General features: G+C 41.6%; 1 long non-coding RNA gene across 1 annotated transcript; it reads right to left on the reverse strand.

Annotated features, from left to right (window-relative positions):
* Positions 1-459: 459 nt before the first annotated feature.
* LOC104689383 lies at positions 460-6,275 on the reverse strand. The gene is made up of 2 exons (XR_002045423.3): positions 3,977-6,275; positions 460-3,054 (listed from the first exon to the last, which is right to left on the reverse strand). It is a non-coding gene; the product is annotated as an uncharacterized LOC104689383 (long non-coding RNA).
* Positions 6,276-7,491: the final 1,216 nt, after the last annotated feature.

Here is a 7,491-nt window from a genome sequence, read left to right on the forward strand (position 1 = left end):
GAATTTGTAAAACTCTTGATATCTGAGAGTACAGTTGCTGAAAGCTGGAATCAAATGCTGCAGGCACTGAAGAGTCTCCCAAGAGCACCATGCATAAAATGCAAAGGCATTATGTGTACATATCTGTAAACCCAACGTGTGCTTCATCTTGCTTTTCTCCTGCTGTGAACGTGGTCTTCCTCTTTATCCTTCAGTACATAATTATTATTTTTGAGTGTGCATTTCCTTACCTATCAGGGTGTACCAGCTTTGGCTCTCACAATACATTTCATATTAGCTGTCCTCTGTGTTTGATATATCATTTTAGGAATACAATTATTTTTTGCTGACATCTCCACCACTTTGATTCATATAATGAATCAAAACCATTACAACAGGAAATAATTTATGAAACACTAAACAAGAAACCCTCCCCCACCAAGAGCTGACTAAGACAGGAACAAAAGGAGTAATCATGGGTGATAATTGCATTGTCTCATTCCATTTTCTTCTGAAACCTTATTACAGCTGTCCCAAGAAAACATGCATTATCCAATCCAAGTAATGACAGAGCAATTCTAAAAGCTAATTGTCTATAAAAATCTAGCGTTGATCCTTTACTCCTTGGAAATAGGAAGGTGATTGCATTGGTGTGCCAATTCATGGCCATCGTCACTGGGTCTCACATCCAACTTCAGAGTACCAACTTCTCCCCTTCATAAGGTGTTGGAAGAACAAAAACCCATTCAAATATTGCAGAGAGACCATTCCAGCACAGAGATGACTTCTCATTCATCATGGGTCTATATCTGAGAGAAAAATGAATGCAAGATCCAGTGGCTAAAAACTGAAGAGAAATTCTGTGGCCTGGAGCAGGAGGATTATCCTGGCACCTTCAAGCTTTAAAATCCTTTAAACTGATACCCTAGCTAGGAAAACACTAACATCTCTTCAAGCATTCCTTTCAAGACACAGGAAACTAGAAGGAGAAAGGGAAACAAATCACAAGTGGTTCCACCCAAGTAATTTTTTGGTGCTCCACTGACCATGTTTCATGCCACAGGAGTTACCTCAAATGGCAGTAGCGGGGTTGCTCCAGAGGGTCTGATCAAAGACCAGACCTGGAAATTGTCTTCACTCAGCAAGTCTTGGCTTTGCAGCTACTGCAAAAACAGCAAAACAAAGTGAGAAGAAACATTCCAAGGGGAATGAGGATACCAAAGATAAGGGCTGAAATGCCTTCTGACTGAAGTTTAACCCTGTGAAAGAAAATGCATCAACTCTGCTTGGGAGTGGATAAAGAAAGTCCTAAGAAAGGAACATGAAACAATAACTCAAATTAGCCATTGTTGTTTCCACAGGTTTTGTTGGGGGTCTTGTTGGTTTTTTTCTTCAAGAAGCAATCATTAGGAGACTAAATTTGGATACCAGTCTGCCACTTACTGCTTCCTCTGCTACTACCATGGCCCCAAGCTGATGGTACAACAGCAAGAGGCCAACAGCCAAAATGGATTAGGAGTTCAGCTGACATCAACGTATCTCTGCTGAATTTCTTGCATCACATGAATGTCTTGGTGAAGATCAGTACAGATATTTAATAGTGACTTTTCTGTGTAGACAGTGTTTAATAGGCCAGAAACAATGCACAGGCATGCTGTACCGTAAACATTTTACAGCAGAAAGAACCAACAAGGCTCATCCCATGAATAAGAGGAAAAACAACCCTGAATTCAGCTATTACAAACATCCTAGTAGAAAAATGCCACCATTATTCATCTTTACAGATAAAAATATGGACTGATAAGTATAATCCCCCTTTTAGATTACAATTCAAGTCTGTTTGGTGCTGAGGGAGAAGTTTCAATCAATGTAGAAATATGTGAGAGAATGGTATCTAGGAGTTTATCTTACTTGAAGGTAGATCATTATATATATGCAAATCATTGTGTAGCAAATAGAAGTTACAGATTATTAAAAATAAAAAAGAAACATGCAGTTTCTCAGTGATTTAGTGAAATGCTGTACCCTGAGCATAAGGGCAAGTGATGCTTTTATGCGAGAGAGTAGCACGTCTCCTACTAGCCCCAAGATATGAACAAGTCATACTCACAAAAATAACCAAAATTATTATTGGTGATCCAAACTTGTTTTGATTTGGTGTGGGATTTCGATCCTGTGCCTTTAAAAGCTGGCAGTTTAGCAAAAACATCAAGCTGCATAATTTCCCACTGGCTAGAAAAATACTGCTGATGATCTCTCAAGTGGAACTGAGCAAAAAAGCTTATCTCATGCAAACAGTGAGTGGTGTATTTTTGGGGTTTTTTCCCCTCTGTGTTACATAATAAGAAATCAGGTGTGTTCTTCACTTTTCTTGGAAATACTGATTCCTCGTTTCAACTGCTGGTTTTTAAGAACTCCCTTTAATGCGTATATTGGTTATAGGAGTGAACATTAATCTGTAAAAAAGGCCTAGAATTTGATTACTACACACTCAATGCAGATTAATGAATCTGCAGATTCAGCTGCACAAGATCCCTGTGCTCATCCCTCAAGCAAGGATGTTGATAAATGAAAAAAGCCTGGCACATTTATCCTGGATGTTTCAGGTTGTACTGCACAAACAGATGAAATGGAGCCCAGAACAAATGGACCATCCCAAACCCACCGTCCCTTCCAGCTCAAAACCCACAACCTTTAAAGTCAGTGCATCTCTCAGCTGGTAACTGCATTTTCTTTTTGCCATAACAAGACCAGGTGTTGTTCACAATGGCAGAGCTCAAAGTGATGCACAGTGAATTATGTAGACAAATGAGAAGCCTCCCTATGCTGCTGCCATTATGGGGTCATTTTTGTTCACTCACCTGGAGGAAGGGCTGCTTTTAATTCTTCCCTTCCCTGCCCTTTCCTGTGTTCTCTCTGCTTTGTCCATTAGCAAAGGGACCTCCCTGGTTGTGCCATTTTGGAGCTAGCACTCTTGAAAAGCCAGTTCAGAGATGAGAAATTTCAGGTACAACTTGGTAAATCCAGAGGACGCTGGTGGAAGCTGCTGATAGGATTCCAGTGTTCATCCATCTACTGCATGTGGAATATAAGGAAGAGGAGCCAACTCAAAGATTTCTGAAATTAATTACAGTTTTCTCCAAGTAAACAAAAACGATTTTTTTTTCCCTGACGAGTGAATTAACTTCTTCATAGTCTACATTTTTCAGCAAGTGAATCTGATGGGGTTTTAATGTTCTTGTAAAGCCAGGAAAATGTATTAGAAATTGCTAACATTTATTATGTTCCTTGGCAGAATAGTTAGATACTGTGGTTAAAAAAAAAACCCTACACTGATTGTCTCTCTTTAATAAATACTTTTAAGTAAATAAATGGAGCTTAACTTATTTACTTAATACTATAAGTAAATAAATGTTGAACAACTTAAACAAAAGATAAACAAAATAGTATTTCTGCAAGAAAATAGTGTCCAAATTTAGCCCATGCAATTTTTGTCAGAAAAGAGAAGCTAAAATTATCTCAAGCTAAACCAAGGCTCTCACATACTTGTCATTTAGGAACTCTTTCAGTGACATGCGGGCAAAGACTAGAACTGACAATTATTTCAACAGAAAAAAAGAACAAAACGGAGGTTAGAGGACGCGTTATTTATTGTGCTCATCTGACAGCCCAAATGCAATGAGATGAGGCAGAAGTGCCCAGGCACTGTTTACAGGAAGAATCATCTCTTGAAATAGATTTTCATTTCCCTTTGCTCTGTCCTAATTAGAAATGTCAAATTTCTCTGCAGAAGGAAAAAAAAAAGGCATGGGAAAAGTTTTTGCTTCCTCCTCCTCCTTAGAAGATGAAAATATGAGTAAGAACTGAAATATCTGTCTGCAATAAATGAATGTTTGTTTGCTCAGCCTAAAATTTATTTACATTTTTGAAAGTGTGGAGTGCATTGTTCATAATCTAGTTAGTTCATCAAAAGTATATTCAGATATGAATTCTTTACCTTGGAATGATGACGAATCTGTTATCCAATGAACTTCACCTGAGACACCAGCAAACCAGGGAGACTTTACACAACGCTGCGTGTAGAAAGCAACAGGATAGCTGAGCAGTGCAGGAAAAGTGGCATACACAAGTTGTTCATGGATACCAAGGCATATCATGTTTCTGAAAACAATAGTGGAAAATTAATTTAATATAACAACACAACTATTATGGCGGACTTACCACTGCACATGGTATAAAGGAGTCACAATAAATGTGTTTCACAAAACCCCCCAACCCACAGCAGTAGTTGTTTAAAACCGAGTTGACTTCTCCTACACCTGTGGTGCTGGTTATTTTTGTTGGTTGGCTGGTTTGTTTGTTTTTCTTCTGATTTCTGCTCTTAGATCCAGGAGGTTCCCAGATCCTCAGGCCATGTGCACTCCAGCTGGCTGACAAACCCTTACAAGAAATGTTCTTGTTCAAACGTGGTCCTGTGCCATGTTGGAACAGGATGTTTCTTCTCTCCTTTTTTCATTTCAAATTGTTTTGTGAACAGAAAATTATAAGGACATTTAGTTTTCAAAACATTTCTGTAAGGAAATATGCTGCCTGTGTTTTGAGAGGGGTGCAGTGACTCCAACAACATCAATTCCAGCTCGCAGCTGCGTTTGGATCCCAAGTCCTTGGCTCTGGGTGTGTGTCAGGCTGCCAGACAGCTTAACTTCCCCCAGCAAAATGGGAAGCCCTCCTTGGCTCTGCTGGCTGCTCATGAGAAGGGGCCATGGCTTCATCAAGTCCCTTGCTCAGGGCAATCCACGAGGCTTTCAGGCAGGCTTGGATTACACGGGAATTCATCTAGCTCTGCATGTTTTGTGGCTCAGTAAGCAAATCTGGGAACAAATTGATGGTTTAAAATAAATTTTGCTTCTGATGTGCCAAATGGACCACTTGGGTAGATTCCTAAATCTGAATGTCTGGCTGTGGAGTACCCCCCTCTGAGGCAGCTGAATCCCATCCATCTGCCACCCTCCAGCCCACAGTTTAGCCCAGAAGTTGCATTTTTCTGAAGTGCACCCCATCCTAGGGAGTTACCATGGCAACTGAGGGACTGACTGGAAGATGCCGATCCTGCTACAACTCCGCTTCTGTCAGGATACAGCTAAATCACTAAAGGTCTATTTTATGGTCTTTATTGTAAGACCTAAGGTGATTAAAGAGCACAGGTCACACCTGCACAAACCCACCCTGTTCAGAGCTGTTACTCCCATATCAGTGACAATTCCATTTGTTGTACCAGCCTGTTTACTATTTTGAGAAAGCCCCAGAAGCACTCAGTTTTGCTCTCGCACAGCTCACCAAGCAGTGCAGCAGCAATGCCACTAATGGTTTACCAGGAAACACATGTGCTCCCTCCTCTCCTCAAGAGGTTAATGTGAAGCTGCCAGTGTGGAGGAATTTGTTACAGACTAAGTCACCTCCTATTTTTAAAAGGTTGGTGGAAGAGGGCTCACCTCAGAAATGTTAAAGGCTCCAAACCCTGCTTTTATTATTAGGCTGATAAGGGATGATAGGCAAATTGTTTTCTCATTCATGCCCAATTTCTCAATCTTTGGAAGAGGAGTTTTGATGTTGGTGTCTCTCTCTGTAAACTGGCTCTAACACCATTTTAAAGCTGAACTGTGTAAAAGCTAAATATGATCACCACTTACGTCATCCCTGAGGCGATAGCTGAGCACTGTCAGAGGAGCATGGCAACATTTGACTCAGAGCCTCATGTCTCAATGGTTGAGCATCCCATTTGCTCTCTGGCTGCCAGAAAACTTGGTGATACAGCTCAAACCCCTGGTGGGCACAAATCTGGGGCTCTGCTGCTAGGCAGAAGAGATTCCCAGCCTCAGTTTCCCGTCTACTCTTTCTTCAGTAATATATCCTGGTGGATGTCCCACATTTTTCAGCCTGCAGTTTCACTGAGACACCAGCTACCTTCTCATGGAAAGGAGAAGAGCCTGTTTCTCTTCTAGATGTACAGCACAGCAGTTTGTTATCCTGCCTAGCTCTGCAACTTGGAAATACTTTGTTATAGCCATGTCACGTGGCCATTACCCAGCAACTCAGGAGGTCACATCACTCTGACAACTTTTAATGCAGGATACCCCCTGCATTGGGGGTAATGCAGGCACCTGGCATTGGAGCATTTCCCTGCAACCCAGCTGCACTTCAGTCTTCTCTGTAACATGCCTCTGCTTTTAGACTCTCTTTCAGTGAACCAAAATATCACTGCTGCATTGAAAATTTCCCCCTTCCCTCAGTCTTGTCTTTTCATTTATCCTTACCTTCTTTACTTTCAGCTGCTTTCTGCTTCCCAGGGAATGAATATGCAGAGGGAAGTGCAGACCTTTCTCCTGCTCCTCGTGTATACTCTCTGTCTGTCCACTGACAGTCCAAAACTGCATCTTGGGTTCACTCTCTTACACCTTTGAGTCACTACTCCAAACTGCTTGACAGAATGCCAGCAAACAGAGGGGAAAGACAGCATGAGAAGCAGGGTGAGAGAAATGAAATTATGAAGCTCATTCAGTTTCTCATTTCTGTATCTCTTGCCCAGCTCTCCTCTATAAGAGTATGTAACAGTCCAAATTTAGAGCCTCCAGACTGCAATCAAATCCATTCAGCATGGTGATGTGAAATCCAAGTGGTGTGAATGAAGCAGAGTTTCTGAGCCATCACATGGATTTTCAGCGCGGTGGGGGAAAGTGTGTGACTGTCACCCTTGGTGGCACCCATGGCCCCAGGGAGCTGCCAGAGCAGGCACACACAGCGTGATTGTGAGGGAGTGAGGGGCTGGGAATTGTTCCTGCCACGGGGAGAGGGTGCTGATGGAGGTGCTGACTGTAATTCTGGGGGTGTGCCAGTCTCCCTGCACTTGGGCTGAGCAAGAGCTCCTGCCACAGAGAGAATCCTCCTCTTCAATGTACTCATTGCACAGCCGTTACATGAAATGGTAGCAGGTGCACAATATAATTATATTTGAAAAGGAAAAAAATTCACTTGAGAAAAAATCAGAATTTTGAAGTGGGTCTTACATGTTACATCCTTGTGCCTGGAAAGCTTCTGTAGTGCAACCAACATCCAAGCCAAATGGTTTTGCCACAGTGCCTAACACTATTTTTAAAGCCATGTTCATTTAAAGACTTACAGAACCCTTCCTTGCTCTTTGTAATCCTGGGTAAAATAACCACAAATTATTTAAAAGCACAGAATCTCCCCTTTGAATGCTCATGGAATTAGACAGGAAACAGCCCCAAACACTTTCCACCATGAACAAAGTCCTGAATGGGCATCCTCAGAGCTCTCTACTGACAACTATGACAACATTAAATCAGCAAGAATTGAAGTGAGAGCCCCAACTCACCTTGCACATAATACTGAATGGTCATCACTCTCTGAGGAATAACAACCCCATCTTGCAACTTGGCAAATGTCACATTCAACCCACCATTAAAAGCACCTTGTGTTAATTACTGTTCCTTT

The sequence above is a fragment of the Corvus cornix genome, chromosome 1 (assembly GCF_000738735.6).
Source record: "Corvus cornix cornix isolate S_Up_H32 chromosome 1, ASM73873v5, whole genome shotgun sequence".
NCBI lineage: Eukaryota > Metazoa > Chordata > Aves > Passeriformes > Corvidae > Corvus > Corvus cornix.